A 21,354-nucleotide genomic window follows, 5' to 3' on the forward strand; every position below is an offset into this window, starting at 1 on the left:
AGGCATCCTGGGCTTTATAAATGGGGGCACTGGATACAAAAGCCAGGAAGTTCTGCTAAACCTATGTAAAACACAAGCAAGGACATGAAGGCTTTGGAGAGGGTACAGGAAAGATTTACAAGAAGAGGTCTAGAGATGATTGAGAAATTGCAGCTATTAGAACAGAAAAGGCTAGAAAATGATTTGATAGAGGTGTTTAAAATCACAAAGGCTTTAGGTAGAGTAAATAAAGGTAAATTGTTTCCAAATATGGAAGCAATGATAACTGTAGTATAAGGGTGTGCGGCACAGCAAGGGTTAATTGGGGTTGGAGAACAGTACTGTGCACAGTATGATGTATAGAGTCACATGACAGTACACAGGAGACAATGTGTGTAAAGAGAGTCTGAGAGGACTTGGCATGAAAATAGTACCTATTTAGGCTGTACCTTGGAGATATGTATATAGTTGCCTGTTACTGATAAACAATTTATGTTCAACCATACAAGCCTCGAGGCCTCTTGGTGAGATACCAGACAACTTTACAACAGTAGCCAGAGGGCACAAGTTTAAGTTGATTGGCAATAGGACCAGAGATGGCATGAGGAAAAAACTTTTTAATGCAACATGTGGTTAGGATTTGGAATGTACTGTCCGATATAGAGTGCTGGTGAATAGTTGATTCATTAGTAGCTCTCAAAAGAGATTTGGACAAATACCTGAAGGAGAAAAAATTGCAGTGCTAAGGGATGGGGGATTGGACTAACTGTATTGCTGCTCAAAGGAGCAGGCACAGACTCAATTGTATGGCTGCTTTTATGCTGCAGTATTCTCTGATTTAATATCAATTAGAAAACAAATATAACTTTGGGCTAACTTACCCACTCCTTGACCTTGACAGAAATCCAGTCTATTTGAAACTCTAACTTACACAGCAGCTATGTCTTAAAACTCAATGACACTGTTTGCATGATCTCCAACCTAAAACATGACGAGAGCCACAGCTAGTCCTCAGTACTGCCACTGGGATATTGTTGGGGTCCATAGCCTTTATTGAGCCGTTTCTTGATGTTATATAGGGTGCATTGAATTGGCTGAATCCTGGCTTCCGTGATGGTGAGAACCTCCAGAGGAGGCTGAGAAGAGTCAGCCATTTGGCACTTCTAGCTGAAAGTGATTGCAAATATTTCAGTCTTGGCTTTTGCACTCATGTGCTGGCTCCACCAGCGAGAATGAGAATGTTCACGTAATCTCCTCTTCCTGTGAGTTGTCCACGATTGATGATTAGATGTGGCATCATGGCAGAGCTTTGATCTGATCCAATATTTGTGGGATCATTTATGTCTGTCAATTGCATGCTGCTCCTGCTGTTTTGCATGCAAGTAATCCTGAGTTGTTGCTTCACTAAGTTGCCACTTAATTTTTAGGTATATCTGGTGCTGTTTCTGGATGTTCTTCTGCACTTCTTATTGAACCAGGGTTATTTTCCTGGCTGGTTATATGGTAGAGTGAGGATATGTCAAGTTAGGGGCTTTTAGATAGTGATTGAATACAATTCTGGTACTGATGGTCCACAGTGCCTCTCGCATGTTCAGTTTCAAGCTGATAGATCTGTTCTGGATCCATTCAGATCTGATGCTTTATCAACTTTAAGTACAGACAACCTATTTAATACCTCCTCTTTATCAGTTTTAAACCCTTCTGTTGTCTGAGTTACCTCCTTTTTCACCATGACCTGGGTAGCATATTCCTCCTTGCTAAAGACAGATGCAAAGCATTGATGTAATGCCTCAGCTATTCCCTCTGCCTCCATGTATAAGTCCTCTTTTTGGTCCCTCATCAGCCTTATTCCTCCCTTTATCACCCTTTTACTATTTATATGCCCAAAGAAGACTGCCAGGACCATTCCCTCCCAACTGTGCCACCAACTCAAAACATGGTGATGGAGAAATCTGGGACATTGGGTGAGAGGTGTGATACTGTGAATATTATTGCAGGCTGTTGAATGATTAGTTTGTGGAACAGTGCTCCTAATTTTGGAACGAGCCCCCACATTGTTGTAAGGTGAACTTTGTGAGACCCATGGGACTGGGTGTGCCTTTATACTGTCCAACTTACAATGCTAAGCAATCTTTCTAATTTTATCCTTATACGTTCTCTTGGTGATTTAGTACAACAGGGTAACTCACTAGGTTATTTCTGAAGGCAATTATCTGGACTCATATATAGAGCAGACCAAGTAAAGACAGAAATAAAGGCAGAAAATTCAGGAAAATCTCAGCAGTCTGGCAGCATTTGTGGAGAAAGAAACAGAGTTAATGTTTCAAGCCCAATACAAGACCCTTCTTTAGAATGTAAAGGCATGATAAGGTGGGTGTTTACAGCAAATTGAAACTGCTGGATTGTTATAAGACCCCATGTGGTCCACCCTTTATGATAAGAAATCTGGTCTGGCCTGTCTGTGACTCCATTATGGTATGTAACCACAACCCGGTTGACTCTTAACTCCCCTCTAAAATGTCCAGCAAGCCACTCGGTTATATTCAAGAAGGCAACTCACCACTACCTGCTCAAGGGCAATTGGGGATGGATAACAAATGCTGGCCTTGCCAGCAATGGCCACATCCCCATGAATGAATACAAAAATCTTCAAAGATGGGAGTGCAGGTGGATAAAGACCCTGGATTTTACAAAAAGGGGAGCTGAATCAAAAGTTACCCAAGTGATGTTGAATTTGTACAAAATCTTGAATAGGCCACAGTTGGAGTATTGCAGCTCTGGGCATCCGATCGTAGGGTGGAAATTAAGAGCCATGAAAAAGATGCAGGAGTGATGCACTATAGTAATACCAGAAATGACAGCCTACAATTACAAAGAAAGGCTCAAATGCTTTGGTTAAGACAAGACCTCGCAGATTTTCTTTTTAAATCCTGAAAGCTTTTCGAGAGGGCAGAAGGAGAAATAATGAAAGACTGCTTCTGTTTATTGATACATCTGGTGAGAGGAAATTAGGATAATTGTCCAGAAGTGATTAAAATCCATGGTCAGAACTGAAGCATTTTAGTTGTTCCATGCATAGATTAGTATATACCTCTTTCCTTTCTCTGAGCTATTCCCTTTTATCTTCAATCATTCAAGCAGTCTTTCCTTTTATGAAATATTAAGTATAAAATGTTCTTTAAAACTGGGCCCTTACAGTGGTAAATCATTCCTGTTGATATCTATATAAATTACATTTTACTTGAGCTTTGCCTGTCATTTCTTGGTGACTCATCTCACTACCACCTTCTCAAGGGCAATGAGGTACAGACAATAAATGCTGGCACTTGCCAGCAATGTTCAACTGCCATGAACGGATAAATAAAAGTCAGAATATGACTCAGCTGGGTCAATCTACCCCTCATGGTTAAATAATCTCTAAGCACCCACTATATAAAGTTAAACACGAAGAAAGACCCAGAGGAACTGGGTAAATGGTACCTGCAGAAATACACCGCAATATGAGTTCTAGGAGTGGGGGAGAAGTTTGGATGGAGGTGGAGGTGCATGAAAATAAAATAGAAAAAGATGTACCTACCTTGTCACGACAGCTGAGTGACATGATGGTGTATTTTCAGCCAATGAAAACTATTGCCCTTGTGACAAAAGGCATCTCTAACTATCGCAGTTCTTGCCAGCATTCCCTCAGATATTTTACTATGGCTATTATTTCCTGTAATTCCTGTAAACATTGTGGAAACAGGGACTAAAGGTGAAGGAATCACAGCTGAGTCTTATTTTCTTAATGACATAATTCTATTCCACTTGCTTTATATTCTTTTGAGGGAGGTGAGTGACTCCCTCGTACCACATTCAAATGGCTGTTCTACATGTGCAGAATATATTGCAATTTTCAAAGGCCCAAGCTCTGGTAAAGTATGTTAAATTAACAATTTCTGTGGGAATTCCAATATAAAAATAGGCACATATCTTTTACATTTCCATGTGCAGTCTGGGTATGCGCAGTGAGCCAATCTTCTAGGATGTATCTGTTTAGTCAGATGACATGCGAAAATACTTTATGCTTCTAGTACTTTAGTCTTTCATTTGAATAAAAGCTGAAAGAGAAATATAAAAAAATTAACTAAGGCAACTTGGAGAATGAAAAATCAAAGTTCATTGAACATACCTATTGAAGCTTTTGCCTTTTTGTTCTTTAAACTTCAAGAAACAGGTGTCAATCTCCTGTGGCATTGTGAATGGGAAGTCACAACCAAGTGTAGTCTTCAGATGAAGTGGAGTTAGAGAGTGAAAGATAATTGTGCTAAAGCATAAGAATAGTCTACTCCTGATTTGAAAGTCATACTTTCTGTCCTTAATTTATATGTTTCTATTAAAATTCCTACATTATAATAAAAATAACCTCAGTATACTCATCAAACCAAGCAAACTCAATATCAATTGGACAGAAGAGGTCGGTAAAGGGGATAAGGGTATTCAGTTCCTACGATGTGTACAGGACTCCTTTCTAACCCAAGTTAAAAAAAAATCCCCATAATAGATGAATGAATAAGGTCACAGAATGTGAAGTGATGGGCAAGGGGAAGAATGAATTGCTAGCTGGCTTCAAGTGTTACTACGTGGTAGAGGATGTGTGCCAGGTGGATCAAATCCATGAAGGAAACTTGATCACGCTATCACAACAGTTTTGCAATTTGTATTTATTTCAAGATGCATGCCCTCAATTCAGAAGTAATAAGTCCACCAAGACTCTAGAGATTTTTTAAAAACTAAATTAAAATATTTATTAACAAAGAAAAGATTTCAAGCATATACATAGATCTACAAATTACTACTATAATAACTCCTAAAATCCCTAATTAACCTGGCTTCCAGTTACACCCTCATTAATGCAACAGTTAAAAAGAATAGATTTTAAACAGATCCAGCAAGTTAACACAACAAAAACAGAATTACCTGGAAAAACTCAGCAGGTCTGGCAGCATCGGCGGAGAAGAACAAAGTTGACATTTTGAGTCCTCATGACCCTTCAACAGAACTGAGTAAAAATAGGAGAGGGGTGAAATATAAGCTGGTTTAAGGTAGGGGTGGGGGTGGGGGGAGAGAAGTAGGGGGGGCTGGTTGTAGGGACAAGCAAGCAGTGAAAGGAGCAGATAATCTAAAGATGTCACAGACAAAAGAACAACGAGGTGTTGAAGGTGGTGATATTATCTAAAAGAATGTGCTAATTAAGAATGGATGGCAGGACACGCAAGGTACAGCTCCAGTGGGGGGTGGGGTGAAATAAGACTAACAGGGCATAAAAGGTATAGATTTAAAAATAATGGAAATAGTGGGAAAAAAAATCTATATAAATTATTGAAAAAAACAAAAGGGAGGGGGAAGAAATGGAAAGGGAGTAGGGATGGGGGAGGGAGTTCGAGATCTAAAGTTGTTGAATTCAATATTCAGTCCGGAAGGCTGTAAAGTGCCTAGTTGGAAGATGAGGTGCTGTTCCTCCAGTTTGCGTTGAGCTTCACTAGAACAATGCAGCAAGCCAAGGACAGACATGTGGGCGAGAGAGCAGGGTGGAGTGTTGAAATGGCAAGCAACAGGGAGGTTTGAGTCATTCTTGCGGACAGACCGAAGGTGTTAACACAACACCCTGGACAATAGAATTCAAAGTGGCTTTTCCCAGCTTTGGTTTCTGTAGACAGCAGGTTCAATGCACAAATATTGGAGGCTTCTCCCATTTATTTTAGATCTTACCATGCCTTCCCTGACACATAGCCTCATTATCCTTTATACATGTTCTCCCTTTTAATGTATAAATTCCATTGTCCATATGTCTTTGGAATTTTACCTTTCTCATAACAAATCTTTTCATGTTGCCACAATATTGTCAATAACCTCTGAGAAAAATAAGTACATTCCTCAGCTTGCTTGTCTGGCTGTTTGTAAACAGACAAGAGATCACTTTGAAAACTAAATCCCCCTTCATCTATCTACAAATGCAAATTCCCTTTACACCTTATATGCTCAAACCCCAGAGATAAAAACAAAAAATTGCAGATGCTGGAAATCCAAAACAAAAACAGAATTACCTTTCTTCTCCGCCGATGCTGCCAGACCTGCTGGGTTTTTCCAGGTAATTCTGTTCTTGTTTTGCTCAAACCCCAGCCATGTTTACTCATTAACATATTAAAGACACTGCTACACCTTACTTCTTTTGACACTTCAGCTTGCAGTCTGCTTGGCTACAAGATGTAATTAAATCACACACACATTCACAGAACAACACAATCTCCCATACACTAAACCAGAAAAATAGTGTGAAAATTTTTATACCTCAAGACACAAGTCAAAAGGCAGAAAATGGGAGTAAAGGGAAGTTATTCAGAGTGGCAGAAGATGGGAAGTGGTGTTCCACAAGGTTCAGCGCTGGGACCACTGCTGTTCATAACTTACATTAACAATTTGAACTTTGGAAGCAAACATGCAATTCTTTTTTGATGAAGGTTCTGAAGGAGGGTCTGGGGAAGAGTCGTCAACCTGAAACATTAACACTGTTTCTCTCTCCACAGATGCTGCCAGACCTGTTGAGTATTTCCAGCACTTTCTATTTTTACTATACAATTTCTAAATTTGACACACAATTTGAGGCAGACTGGAGAAATTACAGGAGGACATTAATAAACTTGCACAATGGTCAAAGAATTGGCAAATGAAATTTAACACAGTTTAATGTGAGGTCGTATATTTTGGTAGGAAGAATAGGGAGGTCACTTTTTACTTGGAAGGTCTGGGTCCTGGTGGGGGAGAGGAACAAAGGCAAACACAACAATCACAGATTAGCAAGGCCATTAAAAAGGATAAACCAATTACTAGTGATTATTTCTAGAAGGGTAAAATTGAAAAGTAGGAAAGTTATGCTAAACCTGAATAATACCTTGATTAGGTTACACTTATAGTGCTGCATGCAGTTCTGGTCATCATATTATCAGAAGGATATAAAGGCACTGAGGAGGGTGCAGAGATGATTTAAAATATACCAGAAATGCAAGGATATACATATCAGGAAAGGATGAACAGGCTGGGTCTTTTTTCTCTTGAAAAACAAAGGATGAGAGGTAACTTAATAAAGGTCTTTAAAATTCAAAAAGGTTTTGTAGAGTGGATGCAGAGAGAATGTTTCTATATGTGGGGAAGAGTAACTGGAGGCTATTGATATAAGAAATCCAATAGGGAATTCAGAAGAAATTTCTGTATCCAAAGAGTGGTGAGAATATGGAACTCACAACCACTGGAAATCGTTGAAGTGAATAGTATAGATACATTTAAGGGGAAGATAGACAAACATATGAAAGAGAAAGGAATAGAGGATTAAGTTGATAGATTTAGATGAGCAAAGATAAAAGAAGGCTCAAGTGGAGTATAAATGCCAGAATGGACTGGTAAGGCTGAATGGCCTGTTTCTGAGCCACAAATCCAACATAATCCTATGTAGAGTTACAGTCTCTTACCAGTGCTGGTGCTTCAGCTCCTCCACAGGCAGGAGGTTATAATGAGAACATGACAATATGAGTTTAAGGGCAGCATTTTCCAGTTGGCGTGTGGGGGCGGGGCCCGCTTGCCGAAGTGTAACATGATGCAGGATGACATCAGGCATGCGTGCCAATGTCACCCCGTGTCATTTCAATTCTCAGCTCGGTGGGCGCACAGCCGACTCAGCTGTGCACCCGCCGATCTGTCAATGGCCTATTAAGGCCATTAAAAAAGTAATTAAAATTATTAATGGACCTGCCCATCCAACGTTAAGGCTGTCGGGCAGGCAAAGAGCCCAGGCGGCCTTCAGAAAAAACATGAAACCTCATCCACTGGGGGGACGAGGTTTCATGTGGGATTTTAAATTAGTGTTACATTTTTAATAAAAAGTAATTGACATGTCCCAGCTCATGTGGCAGTGTCACATGAGGGGACATGTCTATAAAGTTTTTCTCATCGCTTATTATCTTTTTAAAAGTAACACTGATCTCACTGAGGCAGCACTTTGCTTCAGGGAGATCTGTGCGCTTTACTGAGTGCATGCGCGAAAGAGGGCACTCCCGTTCAGGGAATCCCCCCACCCACCCGCAGTGGGGGGGGGGGGGCGCATTGCACTTCCTGGCGCACGTCACACTGGGCAGGCCTTAATTGGTCTGCCCATGTAAAATGGCCGACTGGGAACCTGCCTGCTCACGCCCTCTCCCGCACAACTCTCCCAACGGCGGGAAAATGCGGCCCAATGCATTTTAAACAGTGGAAGTTGTCAAGAAGTATGCATATGGATATATTACAGATATTATGCCAAAGGAGACATCAGTATCTTTCCTCATCCAATTTTGAGGTAATTTTTCATAAAAACACTAAACTTTAAGCAAACTCAAAACTCTAATGATCACATCCATGGCCAGGATCTTCAGGTCGGCGAGCGGGGGCAGGCTCCGCTTACCGGTGCATCAAATGGCATGTGATGATGTCAGGTATGCATCCCGATGTCACTGCGTGTCATGCTTAAATTTTTTTTTTCTCTTTATTAAAATTTAATAAACATCAAACTTATCTCCCTGAGGCAGATCTGTGCCTCAGCGAGATTCCTGCGCTCTTTCGCGTGCATGGATGAAAGACCACAGGCCCTGACTCAGCCTCCTCCCCCCTTCCGCACAGGGAGTGCTCAGTAGTTCCGGGTGTGCATCACGCTGGGTGGGCCCAGCCGATTACGGGCAGCAATTGGCTGCGCGCCCACCTGTGGCTCCTCCCACCCAACCCCCCCCCCTCCGCCCTCCAATCCCGATGGGGAGAAAATGCTCCCCCATGTTTTGTTGACAGAAAATATAAACATTTTAATTCATGACAATTCTGACATAGAAAGGATGAGTCTAACAGATAGAAGGAAAGAGGCAGAGTATCTGTCCTCAACTTAATTTTATTTTAAAAAATGTTTATTCAATTCTGAAAACAAATCCAGCCTCTGAGGGACATTGATAGGAGCGAAAATGAGGGGTGGTAAGGTAGATAACAAGTTGAGGGTAAGAGTGATAGGGCCTTTCAAATGAGAAATTAAGGGAGAGATCAGTGGTGGAAGAACGTATGGGGAAGATACAATGGCTGGGCATAATGTCCACAGGGGAAAGCATAGCGTAGTGCTGGAAGTAAGTAGAGCCAGTGATGAGGGTAAGTAGGATTAACAATGGACATGGGAAGGAGGCATTAGGGAGTTTAAGAAGGAGTAGAGATGATGGGAGTGATGGGTAAGGGAAGGTTGAGTGATGAGAAAAGAGATGGTTGTGGTTACATTTTCCTCATAACTCCTTACAGTGGAAGATTTAGCCTGCAGCCATCGGTAGCTCTTTTTCCCCACCACAGCACACAAGGCAATACTAATATAAAAACAAAAAACCTGCGGATGCTGGAAATCCAAAACAAAAACAGAATTACCTGGAAAAACTCAGCAGGTCTGGCAGCATCAGCGGAGAAGAAAAGAGTTGATATTTCGAGTCCTCATGACCCTTCAACAGAACTGAGTGAATATTAGGAGAGGGGTGAAATATAAGCTGGTTTAAGGTGGGAGGTGTGGGGGGTGTGGAGAGAGAAGTGGGGGTGGGTGTGATTGTAGGGACAAGCAAGCAGTGATAGGAGCAGATAATCTAAAGATGTCACAGACAGAAGAACAAAGAGGTGTTGAAGGTCGTGATATTATCTAAGCGAACATGCTAATTAAGAATCAATGGCAGGACAATCAAGGTACAGCTCTAGTGGGGGTGGGGTGGAAAGGCTAACAGGGCATAAAAGATATAGATTTAAAAATAATGGAAATAGGTGGGAAAAGAAAAATCTATATAAATTATTGGAAAAAACAAAAGGAAGGGGGAAGAAACAGAAAGGGGGTGGGGATGGAGGAGGGAGTTCAAGATATAAAGTTGTTGAGTTCAATATTCAGTCCAGAAGGCTGTAAAGTGCCTAGTCGAAAGATGAGGTGCTGTTCCTTTAGATTGCTTTGGGCTTCACTGGAACAATGCAGCAAGCAAAGGACAGACATGTGGGCTAGAGAGCAGGGTGGGGTGTTAAAATGACAAGCGACAGGGATGTTTGGGTCTTTCTTGCGGACAGACCGCAGGTGTTCTGCAAAGCGGTCGCCCAGTTTATGTTTGGTCTCTCCTATGTAGAGGAGACCGCATTGGGAGCAATGAATGCAGAAGACTAAGTTAGGGGAAATGCAAGTGAAATGCTGCTTCATTTGAAAGGAGTGTTTGGGCCCTTGGACAGTGAGGAGAGGGGAAGCGAAGGGGCAGGTGTTGCATCTTTTGCGTGGGCATGAGGAGGTGCCATGGTTGGGGGTTGAGGAGTAGGGGGTGATGGAGGAGTGGACCAGGGTATCCCGGAGGGAACAATCCCTACGGAATGCCGCTGGGGGCGGGGGGGGAGGGGATGAAGGGAAGATGTGCTTGGTGGTGGCATCATGCTGGAATTGACAGAAATGGCGGAGGATGATCCTTTGAATGCGGAGGCTGGTGGGGTGATAAGTGAGGACAAGGGGGACCCTATCATGTTTCTGGGAGGGAGGAGAAGGCGTGAGGGCAGATGCGCGGGAGATGGGCCGGACACGGTTGAGGGCCCTGTCAACGGCCGTGGGTGGAAAATCTCAGTTAAGGAAGAAGGAGGACATGTCAGAGGAACTGTTTTTGAAGGAAGCATCATCAGAACAGATGCGACGGAGGCGAAGGAACTGAGAGAATGGGATGGAATCCTTACAGGAAGCGGGGTGTGAGGAGCTGTAATCGAGATGGTTGTGGGAGTTGGTAGGCTTGTAATGGATATTGGTGGACAATCTATCACCAGAAATTGAGACAGAGAGGTCAAGGAAGGGAAGGGAAGTGTCAGAGATGGACCATGTGAAAATGATGGAGGGGTGAAGACTGGAAGTAAAATTAATAAATTTTTCCAAGTCCCGACGAGAGCATGAAGCAGCACCGAAGTAATCATCGAAGTACCGGAGAAAGAGTTGTGGGAGGGGACCGGAGTAGGACTGGAACAAGGAATGTTCCACATACCCCATAAAGAGACAGGCATAGCTGGGGCCCATGCGGGTACCCATAGCCACACCTTTTATTTGGAGGAAGTGAGAGGAGTTAAAGGAGAAATTGTTCAGTGTGAGAACAAGTTCAGCCAGATGGAGGAGAGTAGAGGTGGATGGGGATTGTTCGGGCCTCTGTTCAAGGAAATAGCTAAGTGCCCTCAGACCATCCTGGTGGGGGATGGAGGTGTAGAGGGATTGGACGTCCATGGTGAAGAGGAAGCGGTTGGGGCCAGGGAACTGGAAATTGTTGAAGTGATGTAAGGTTTCAGAGGAATCACGGATGTGGGTGGAAAGGGACTGGACAAGGGGAGAGAGAAGGGAGTCAAGATAATGAGAAATGAGTTCCGTGGGGCAGGAACAGGCTGACACGATCGGTCTGCCGAGACAGTTCTGTTTGTGGATTTTGGGTAGGAGGTAGAAGCGGGCTGTCCGAGGTTGGGTGACTATCAGGTTGGAAGCTGTGGGAGGAAGATCTCCAGAGGAGATGATGTCAGTGACAGTCCTGGAAACAATGACTTGATGTTCAGTGGTGGGGTCATGGTCCAGAGAGAGGTAGGAGGAAGTGAATGCGAGTTGACGCTCAGCCTCCACGAGGTAGAGGTCAGTGCGTGAGACAACAACAGCAGGTTTGATGACAATGTTGGGGTTTGACCTGAGAGAACGGAGTGCAGTAAGTTCAGTGAGAGACAGATTAGAATGGGTGAGAGGAGCAGAGAAATTGAGACGACTAATGTGACGCCGACAGTTCTCAATAAAAAGATCAAGAGAAGGTAAGAATCCAGAGGGAGGGGTCCAGGTGGAGGGAGAATATTGGAGGTGGGTAAAAGGATCCATTGAACGGGGAGAGGACTCCTGCCCAAAGAAGTGAGCATGGAGACGAAGATGGCGGAAGAAGAGTTCAGCATCATGCCGAGCCAGAAATTCATTGAGATGAGGGCGTAAGGGTATGAAACTAAGTCCTTTGCTGAGCACTGAACGTTCAGCGTTGGAGAGGGGAAGGTTAGGGGGTATAGTGAATACACGGCCGGAATGGGATTGGAAGATGGGGTGGGGACAGAAGGACAGGCAGGGTGGAGGGTCCTAGATGGGTGTTGGTGTCGATGAGTTGTTGGAGCTTGCGTTCCTTAGCACTTCAGAGAAAGAGAAACTGTTTCTTGTTGAGGCGTCGGATGAGTAAAATGAAACTGGGGGCACGCGCAGCTTTGAAAAAGGGTGCTGCTGGAGGGAGATGTCGAGTGCATTCATATGGCGGCGCATGGCACTGAGTGTGGATCTCAGAATGTGACAGGAACAGCAGTCCGAGAAACGTTTTATGTCCCGGAGGTACCTGTAATCCTGGGTGGGCTTGGAACAAGACGGATGGGATTTCAGTTGAAATCCACAGTAAATCGGAGACGGAGACAGTCACTGAGAAAGGAGATATGGCTGTGAAAGCGGGTTCTAGTAAACACCTTGTCAAACACCAGGAGAGAAATGGAAAGCAATGAAGGTGAACAAGGCAAAAGAGAGATATGGAAATCTTGTCGCAGAGAGGAACATAACTTCTTCAAGGTAGGCATTTCTTGAAGACGAGTGGCAGTCAATTAAACACAGAGATAAAAAGAAAAAACTGCGGATGCTGGAAATCCAAAACAAAAACAGAATTACCTGGAAAAACTCAGCAGGTCTGGCAGCATCGGCGGAGAAGAAAAGAGTTGACGGTGAGGAGAGCGGAAGTGAAGGGGCAGGTGTTGCATCTTTTGCGTGGGCATGGAGAGATGCCATAGGAGGGGGTTGATGAGTAGGGGGTGATGGAGGAGTGGACAGGGTGTCCTGGAGGGAGCAATCCCTATGGAATGCCGCCAGAGTGGGTTAAGGGAAGATGTGTTTGGTGGTGGCATCATGCTGGAGTTGGCGGAAATGGCGGAGGATGATCCTTTGAATGCAGGGGCTGGTGGAGTGATAATTGAGGACAAGGGGTCCCTATCATGTTTCTGGGAGGGAGGGAAAGGTGTGAGGGCGGATGCGCAGGAGATGGACCGGACAAGGTTGAGGGCCCTGTCAACGACCGTGGGTGGAAAACCTCGGTTAAGGAAGAAGGAGGACATGTCAGAGGAACTGTTTTTGAACGTTTCGAGTCCTCATGACCCTTCAACAGAACTGAGTGAATATTAGGAGAGGGGTGAAATATAAGCTGGTTTAAGGTGGGGGGGGGGGGGGGTGGGTGTGGGGAGAGAAGTGGGGGGGGTGTGGTTGTAGGGACAAGCAAGCAGTGATAGAAGCAGATAATCAAAAGATGTCACAGACAGAAGAACAAAGAGGTGTTGAAGATGGTGATATTATCTAAACGAATGTGCTAATTAAGAATCAATGGCAGGACACGCAAGGTACAGCTCTAGTGGGGGTGGGGTGGAAAGGCTAACAGGGCATGAAAGATATAGATTTAAAAATAATGGAAATAGATGGGAAAAGAAAAATCTATATAAATTATTGGAAAAAACAAAAGGAAGGGGGAAGAAACAGAAAGGGGTGGGGATGGAGGAAGGAGTTCAAGATCTAGAGTTGTTGAATTCAATATTCAGTCCAGAAGGCTGTAAAGTGCCTAGTCGGAAGATGAGGTGCTGTTCCTTCAGTTTGCGTTGGGCTTCACTGGAACAATGCAGCAAGCCAAGGACAAGGCAATACCACTGTGAGGATAGACAAAGGCTACTGGCCTCATATGTACAAGGAACAGGAGTTCTAGATTCAGAAGTCAGACACTTACAAGTTTAGTAAGGTTATCTGAGCCTACTCACAGGCAATGCCCCACATTACATGGTGATACATTCCTGCAGAAGATAACACATTTCACTTGTTGAGTTCAACTTTCTAGATATCTCCCTTCTGTTTCATCTTCTAATTTTAGGTTATAATCTCAGCCTTTTTGTCTCTTTCTAAGTAAATTACTTCACATATATTCTGGGAAATTTATGCACTCTGCACTATCTCATGCCAGTCTTTATCAACAAGTTTCAGGACCCAGCTGGAAATGTTTGTATTTAGGTTGTAAACAAAGCATTGAGATTGTACCCAAATATGACCATACCACAGAGATAATGCAAAATAGATTCTTCCCTTACAAAATTATTTTCGGTCTCAATCCCAAGTTACACACACTCCAACCTTAAAATAAAGGAGAAAAAAACTAAGAGAGAATATAAACAGTTGTGGAGAAAGAAGAAATGAGGAAAAAGTGGAAAGACAGATGCAAGAGATAGGAGACTGTGGGAAAAAATATTAATTGCCTTACTGTGTGAAATGCCCTGGAATTTTCAAGGTAATCGGACCTGCATTTGAAGAAAACTAATTTTCAGGGTTTTGGGGAAAAGGTGGGGTATGGAACTAAATTGGAAGATCTAAGAACAGGCAAAAACACAATGAGCCAATGGTCTCCTTCTGGGCTATTAGGTTCGATGAGCTGAATTGTAGGAGGTGTTGTGGTCCCAGTATCCCCAGATAAAAAGTTTGCGTGAGGTGGGCAGAGACTGCCAAGGGGAATACCAGCTGCCCTGCAGCCATTTAACAGCCAATTGGCGATTAATAGGTTGGAGGCTGAATTTCCGGCCCTCAGCGACAGGCGGTCCCGCCTCATAGAGCTGCCGGCCTATCAGAGGTCGGAGTAGGTGAGCAGGGTGGAGGCCAGGATTTGAAAGATCATAGGGGAGGGCAAACTAGGGGGGAACACCTTGGGAGGGTGGGGGGGGGGCCTCTGATGGGACCAGTTAAAAAGGGAACCCCCTGCCCACCATCAGTGTGCGCAGGGAAACTTGTCGGGAGGGCTGCTTGTCATGGGCCTCTCCCACCACCGTGTTAATCACAGTGATGAAGGGATGAGGCCCTTAACTGGGCTTTAATTGCCCACTTAAAGGCTTCAATTGGCTCACTGGCAGGCAGGCCACTTGACAACTCCCTACCACTGGTAAAATTGTGGTGGGGGCAGAGGCTGGTGGGTAGGCAGCGGGCAGGCCAACCTCTTGATTTAACGTGCCCGATCAACACCACCCCCCCCACCCCGCCCTCCCCCCAACCAGCCTTCAAACCCACTGGGCAGGGAGCATAAAATCAAGCCCTTAATATAATTCTATTAAATACAAGACCTTCAGGGGCCTGATTGTCCTACTTTCATATGGAGTAAAATACTTAGCTACCAAGTGGGGAATCCCTTTTTTTTTTAAACCTTCTAAAGACAGCTCAAAGTATTGACAAATCCATGAAATTAGCTTCTGTGCCCACCACACCAGATCTAAATGTTCCTAAATGCATCACTACTGATGGAAGTTATTCGGAGTCCATTAATACTGAGTTCTTTCATAAGGGCATTACTACTAATGTGAATTTTGTTAAGTGTGTAAAACTAATGTGAATTCCATTGACTGCATCATTACTAATGTTGGCTGTGATGCAAATTGCTGATAAAGTGGCCACATGTCCAGTTTAATTGGTCCAGCCTCAATTTTGACTACAATCTTGCTGCCCTGTCACTATTTCCTTCTTGCTCTGTGTACTCAAATCTTTTGATATGTCATCAGATTATAGATGCTTTATAAAATTTTAAAGACATAGCTCTAAAGAAATAGGCTATTTAAAATTTAAAGGGTTCTGGTGTCTTTCCCAAATCTACTGGGCCTAACGACAGACATCAGTCTGACTGGAAGCATAGTGATTGCACTGTAATAGTCCAGAGACTGAAGAGTTAAACACTCATTATTTCAAATCTTTGGTAAAAACCTAGTTGGTCTCTACATTGACAGACTGATTCCTGTAAGTTTTCTCTTCCAGTAGATTAGATGGTGAGTTAACTGCGCTGTGTGCAACTTAGGCTTATTGACTACTTGTTCCAGGATCAATATCCAGTTTATGCTGATTAACGGATCTCAACTAGGATAATGGTGAAGAAAAAGAAAAAGCAAATGTTCCTCGATTGTAAATCACGTATCACAGTTGGAGAGTACATTTGAGGAGGTTCAAGGCTGGCTGTAATGTCTTCCTTTGATGAATAACTTGCTGATAATTAATGTCACATGAGGAAGAGTCACTTCAGGGATATACCAGACAGTGCTCACACCTGTATAATGGAGGCACCACAAAGGACATTTCAGGATGTAGGAAAGGGATGATAGAAAAACAATTCTAGGATAGCAATCTTATCATAGAACTTATTGTGCAAGACAGATTCAACAAGTCAATGTGTGATTCAACACATTGTGTTGAGCAATTGATTCAAATTCTTCAGGACCCCATCAGGAGAAGATGGTATTTTTGAAATGACGGTACAATTCAGCTAAAGAGGGGAGGGACTCATTGTGGCTAACGCTTGGGCAGGTGGAGTTGGGGAAGTGGGAGGTGATAACACTGCACATCAGCTATTGACGAGGACTCGGGTTGGTACAGCAAGAAGAAAAAGAATAATTTAAGATGCATATATGAATGCCAGTATAAGAAATAGTATTGTATGTGGAAAATGTTAGTAAATGGGTCGCAAATACGTATGGAAGACACAGAAACCCAGATAAAGTAAGAAATCATGGGAAAGACCCTACATCAGTCGCCTGGTGACGTGAAACCTCCCCCAATTAAGTGGTGTGGGGGAGTGGCTGACGCGGGATTTCTGGCTGCCACTGGCAGGATGTCAGTTAGACTCATTAATCAGCCAATTATACTGAGTGCAACTCAGTGGTGACTCAGGGATTAAATGGGGGCCACATGGCTTTCCCATGCCCTCGGAAGGCTACCCAGCCTCCCCAGGACCCGACATCAGGCAAGGAGGAGGCTGCTGAAAGCCATCCCAGCCCTTGCCTCCGACCCCTCCGTCCCCCTTCTCCCATGATCCCCACACCGTGTCTCCATCCCACCATCACTCACCTTTGGCCATGATGATCCTAGGCCTCCATGGGGTGCATTATCGCCAGAGGCCACCGCTACCTCTAGTGGCGATGACAAGCTGCCGGCCTCTGATTGGCGGGTGGGACTTCTGCCGCCAGGAACCTCAATCACAGGGAAAGCCCACCAATGGCCATTTAAACGCCCAAAGGGCACGGTTCCATCTGGCCTCCCACAGAGAACTGCTGGGAGTTTCCTGCTGGTTCTCTGGTCCAGTTGGCCCAACAAATTCCTGACTATAGAGACTAAAAGGGTGGGATGGCACAGTCTGAAGGCTTGAATCCCAGGACAAACACAGCCTACTTCCTCCACCATAATATCACCTTTCTGGACTCCTACCTGAGCTCATCTTCTCTTGAAACTCTCATCCATACTTTTGTTATCTCCAGAATGGACTTTCCAATACTCCCCTGGTTGCTTTCTCATCTTTCCCACTCCATAAACTTGAGCTTATCCAAAACTCTGCTGCCTGTATCCTAAACTGCACCAAGACCCATTGACCATTGCCCCTGTGCTCAAATGACCTACACTGACTTGAAGTCAAAAGCTTTGTTTGATAATGCACCAGCAATTATGTTCTTCTGGAACATTTCCCTCTGTTAAGTGCATTGTAGAATCAGGAGTTATTATTGCAATTATGAAAGTAAAGATTATTGAATGAGTAACCAAAGCAAATGTTGCCAATACCTTTCAACTAACTATTCCTCTCACTTATTGAATGCATTATCAGGGTTACCGCTCATTCCATTCTGAACCAGAAAACTTGTTTCTGGAAATGGATCTGTCAAATTATGAAATGTTTTTTGACTGTTATATTACATGTGAATGAATCCATTGTGCACCTGCATGACTACACCCATTCTGGAATCCACTTTTCATTAAATCAATGATCTAGTAACAATTGTAGTTTCCAATATCTGTCTATTCAGTTGAATGACACCTTTCAGAGGAATCAGAGTGGTTGAATTTGCCATCTCAAACAGTCACGTTTCATTAAGCAAAGTGAACTTCCTTTCTGATATTTTAAGATTGCTCACTTGATTCTGAAAGTGTCGTGTTCAAAGATCTTGCAAAATTGTACCGAGCTTGTTAAGCTTAACACTTACCTCTTTGACCTAGCTTTTGATCACCTCATCTGAAATCTCCTTAATTTTGTTAGATAACTCTCCTGTGAAGTGCTTTGGGATACATTACTATGTTAAAAGGGCTATATAACTGAACCAGCCACATTTTATTTGTTATCTCAGTTACACAATCACACCACTTTGTAGGCAGAAGCAAAATTGGCCCAGTGGGTAGAGACCAACTTCCTTTTACTATGTCCCCATATCCTTCAGCTTGTTGCAGCTTGCCTGTAGAGAGAGACCATGCAGTTACCAATAAGACAAATCACCAGACAGCCTGTTTGCAGCCACACAAGTACTGTGTCTACAAAGACAGATAAGAGGCTGGGAATCCTGCAGTGACTGACTTCCCAATGCCTTTTTATCGCCTGCAAGTCACAAGTCAGGAACGTGATGGAATACCAGCTGCTTGCATGGATGAGTGGACCTTCAATAGCACTCAAAAAGCTTAACACCAATCAGGACAAAACAGCCTGTTTGTTCAGCACCCCATCCACCACCTTAAACATTCATTTCCTCCACCACTGGCACACAACGGCAGCAGTATGTACCATCTACAAGATGCACTGCAACAACTCACCAATGCTTCTTCCACAGCACCTTCTAAACCCAAGTCCTTTGCCACCTAGAAGGTCAAGGGCAGCAGGCACATGGAAACACCACCACCTGCAAGCTCACCTCCAAATCATCCTGACTTGGAAATATATCGCTGTTCCTTCAATGCTGCTGGGTCAAAATGCTGGAGCTCCCTCCTTAACAGCACACAGGCTTCATCACTTGGACGGTAGAGGTTCAAGAAGGTGGCTTGCCCCCTTCTTCTCAATGATGGTAATAAATGCTGGCCCTGGCAGCAATGCACAAATACTGTGAATAAATAATTTTTCTTAAAATATAGAAACTAGAGTTGTTGTTAATGAAAGAGGTTTTCAAAAACTGCATCAATAAGCCAGTCACAGGCATGGAGAAACTTCATTTAACAGCATTAATTAAATATCAGGAGCTGACTCTTGTTACAGAGATCGTCTGTGTAGGGAGTGCAAGTTGTCTTCCTTTCACCTTTCTTTCTATTACTCCTCCAGATCACCTGAATTCAATAGAAGCCACTCCAACACAAATGCAGAAATTCACACAATAATTCAGATCAGGCAGAGGGTGAGAAATTAGCCCACAGTCATTAATCTGAAGCTGAAGCACAGAGTAATATCATCCCGCTTAACCTATACCAGGAGATCTTTCCTGAAAATTCAAAAGCAAATAAGTACCAAAGGAAAGGCTCTGAAATAAAGCAACACCATGCTAACAGCATACGGAGGAACTGAGGCTCGACAGCTAGGAACAACCCAAATCAGAGGGACACACAGAGGAAAAGATGTTCTACATCACTAAAACAGATGGGCCTTCTATCTTGAAGTTGAACAGTTGTGAAGAGTTCAGTAATCCATGGGCAGAATATTACGCTCAGCGTGCTGGTGTGCGCCAGACACGCCCAAGTGTAAAGTGATGCGCAATGACGTCGGGCAAGTGTGCTGACGTCATCGTGCAGTCTCGCGACATTTCGTTTAGCAGGTGCGCGCCGGAGTCGGCTGCATGCCCACCGACAATTAAAAGTCCTATTAAGGCCATTAAGAAGCTCATTAAATTCAACTTTACGCTGCCCATCCAATCTAATGGCGAAATGGTCAAGCAGCCTTTACACTTTTTAGGAAACCTCATTCACGGGCGGGATGAGGTTTCCCAAGGCAAATAAACATCAAATAAAAATTTTATTTTTGAATTAAAAACATGTCCCAGCTCATATGACAGAGTCAAATGAGGGGACATGCTTTATGGCAATTTTATTTCCTGTATTTTCTTTTTAACAGCGCTCCGTGCCTCAGGGAGGTTGAAGCACTCTTTCGCGCGTATGCGTGAACTTCATGCTAGGCCCGCTGGCCCTCCTCCCTCCACTTGCACAGGCAGTGCTGAGTGCTACCACTCGCATTCCACGCTGGGCAGGCCTTAATTGGCTCACCAGCATGAAATTGCAGTGCGGAGTCAATCACGGGCAGTGGTCGGCTTGCCCCGCCGAGCACCCCAGCCAAGGGAAAAATCCTGCTGCATGAGATGAAAAAGGCGACATTGAGGGTTGAAGGAAGTACACCCATTGAAAAACACCCTCCAATCAGCTGCAAGGAAGACCTGAAACAGATGTACCCAGAATGTTGAATACTTAGAAGAATTTGAGTATCATATAGCTGTTCATTCAATGATGAAACCAGTGATTCATCCCCCATGTAAAGCATTGATAGAACTTCAAGGGAAGCTTGAAAGAGAGCCCCAAGAGACAGAAGAAAAGAAGTTAATCACCAGAGTCAAGAGCTTACAGATTGGGTGAATTCCACCATGATGACAGAGAAGCCAAATGTGTGGCTAAGAATTTGCCTGGATCCCAAAGATCTTAACCAAACCAAAAAGTGGGATTGCTACCCCATTCCAACACTGGAAGAGATCACACCAGCACTGGTAGGAGCAACGGTTTTCAGCAAGCTTAATTACTGGTAAAGCTTGACAAGGAATCATCAGTGTTGACAATATTCAAGACACCTGTTGGCCGGTGCAGATACCTGCATCTACCTTTTGACCTTAAAGTGAGGCAGCATGTTCCAGCAGAAAGGAGATGAGACATACCAAGGATGTAAAGGAGCAGCTGGTAAATCTGATGATAACCAGATCAGTGATGCAGGCGAAAAAGATCATGACTGTCATGTACATGAAGCCATGGAGAGAACCAGGAAAGCTGGGATCAAACTAAACGCAGACAAATGCATTGTGAGTGTGACAGAATGCCAGTTCTTCGGAATGGTGTGTACACCTGGCAGTGTCAAACCAAGTCCTGAAAAAGTCACAGCCATTTCTGAGATGGAAGCTCCAAGAGACAAAACAGAGTTGAGGATTTTCCTTGACTTGACCCAGTGCATGAGTTCTTTCACACCTCACATCAGAACACACAGCAAACCTAAAAGAGCTGATGAAATATGTTGAGTACTGATGGCCAGAATCACAAGTGACAAATTTCAACAAACTCAAAGAAGTAGAATGCAATGGGACAAATCTGTTGCACTAAAACAGAAAGAAACTTGTCACTCTACAGGTAGATGCTTCTACAAAAGGCTGGGAACAGTCTTGGTACAAGAGGGGTAACCAATCACATTCACATCCAAAGCTCTAACATTGGCCGAAGCCAGATATGCCAACATAGAAAGAGAGCTTTTGGCAGCC

The sequence above is a fragment of the Carcharodon carcharias genome, chromosome 15 (assembly GCF_017639515.1).
Source record: "Carcharodon carcharias isolate sCarCar2 chromosome 15, sCarCar2.pri, whole genome shotgun sequence".
Lineage (NCBI taxonomy): Eukaryota > Metazoa > Chordata > Chondrichthyes > Lamniformes > Lamnidae > Carcharodon > Carcharodon carcharias.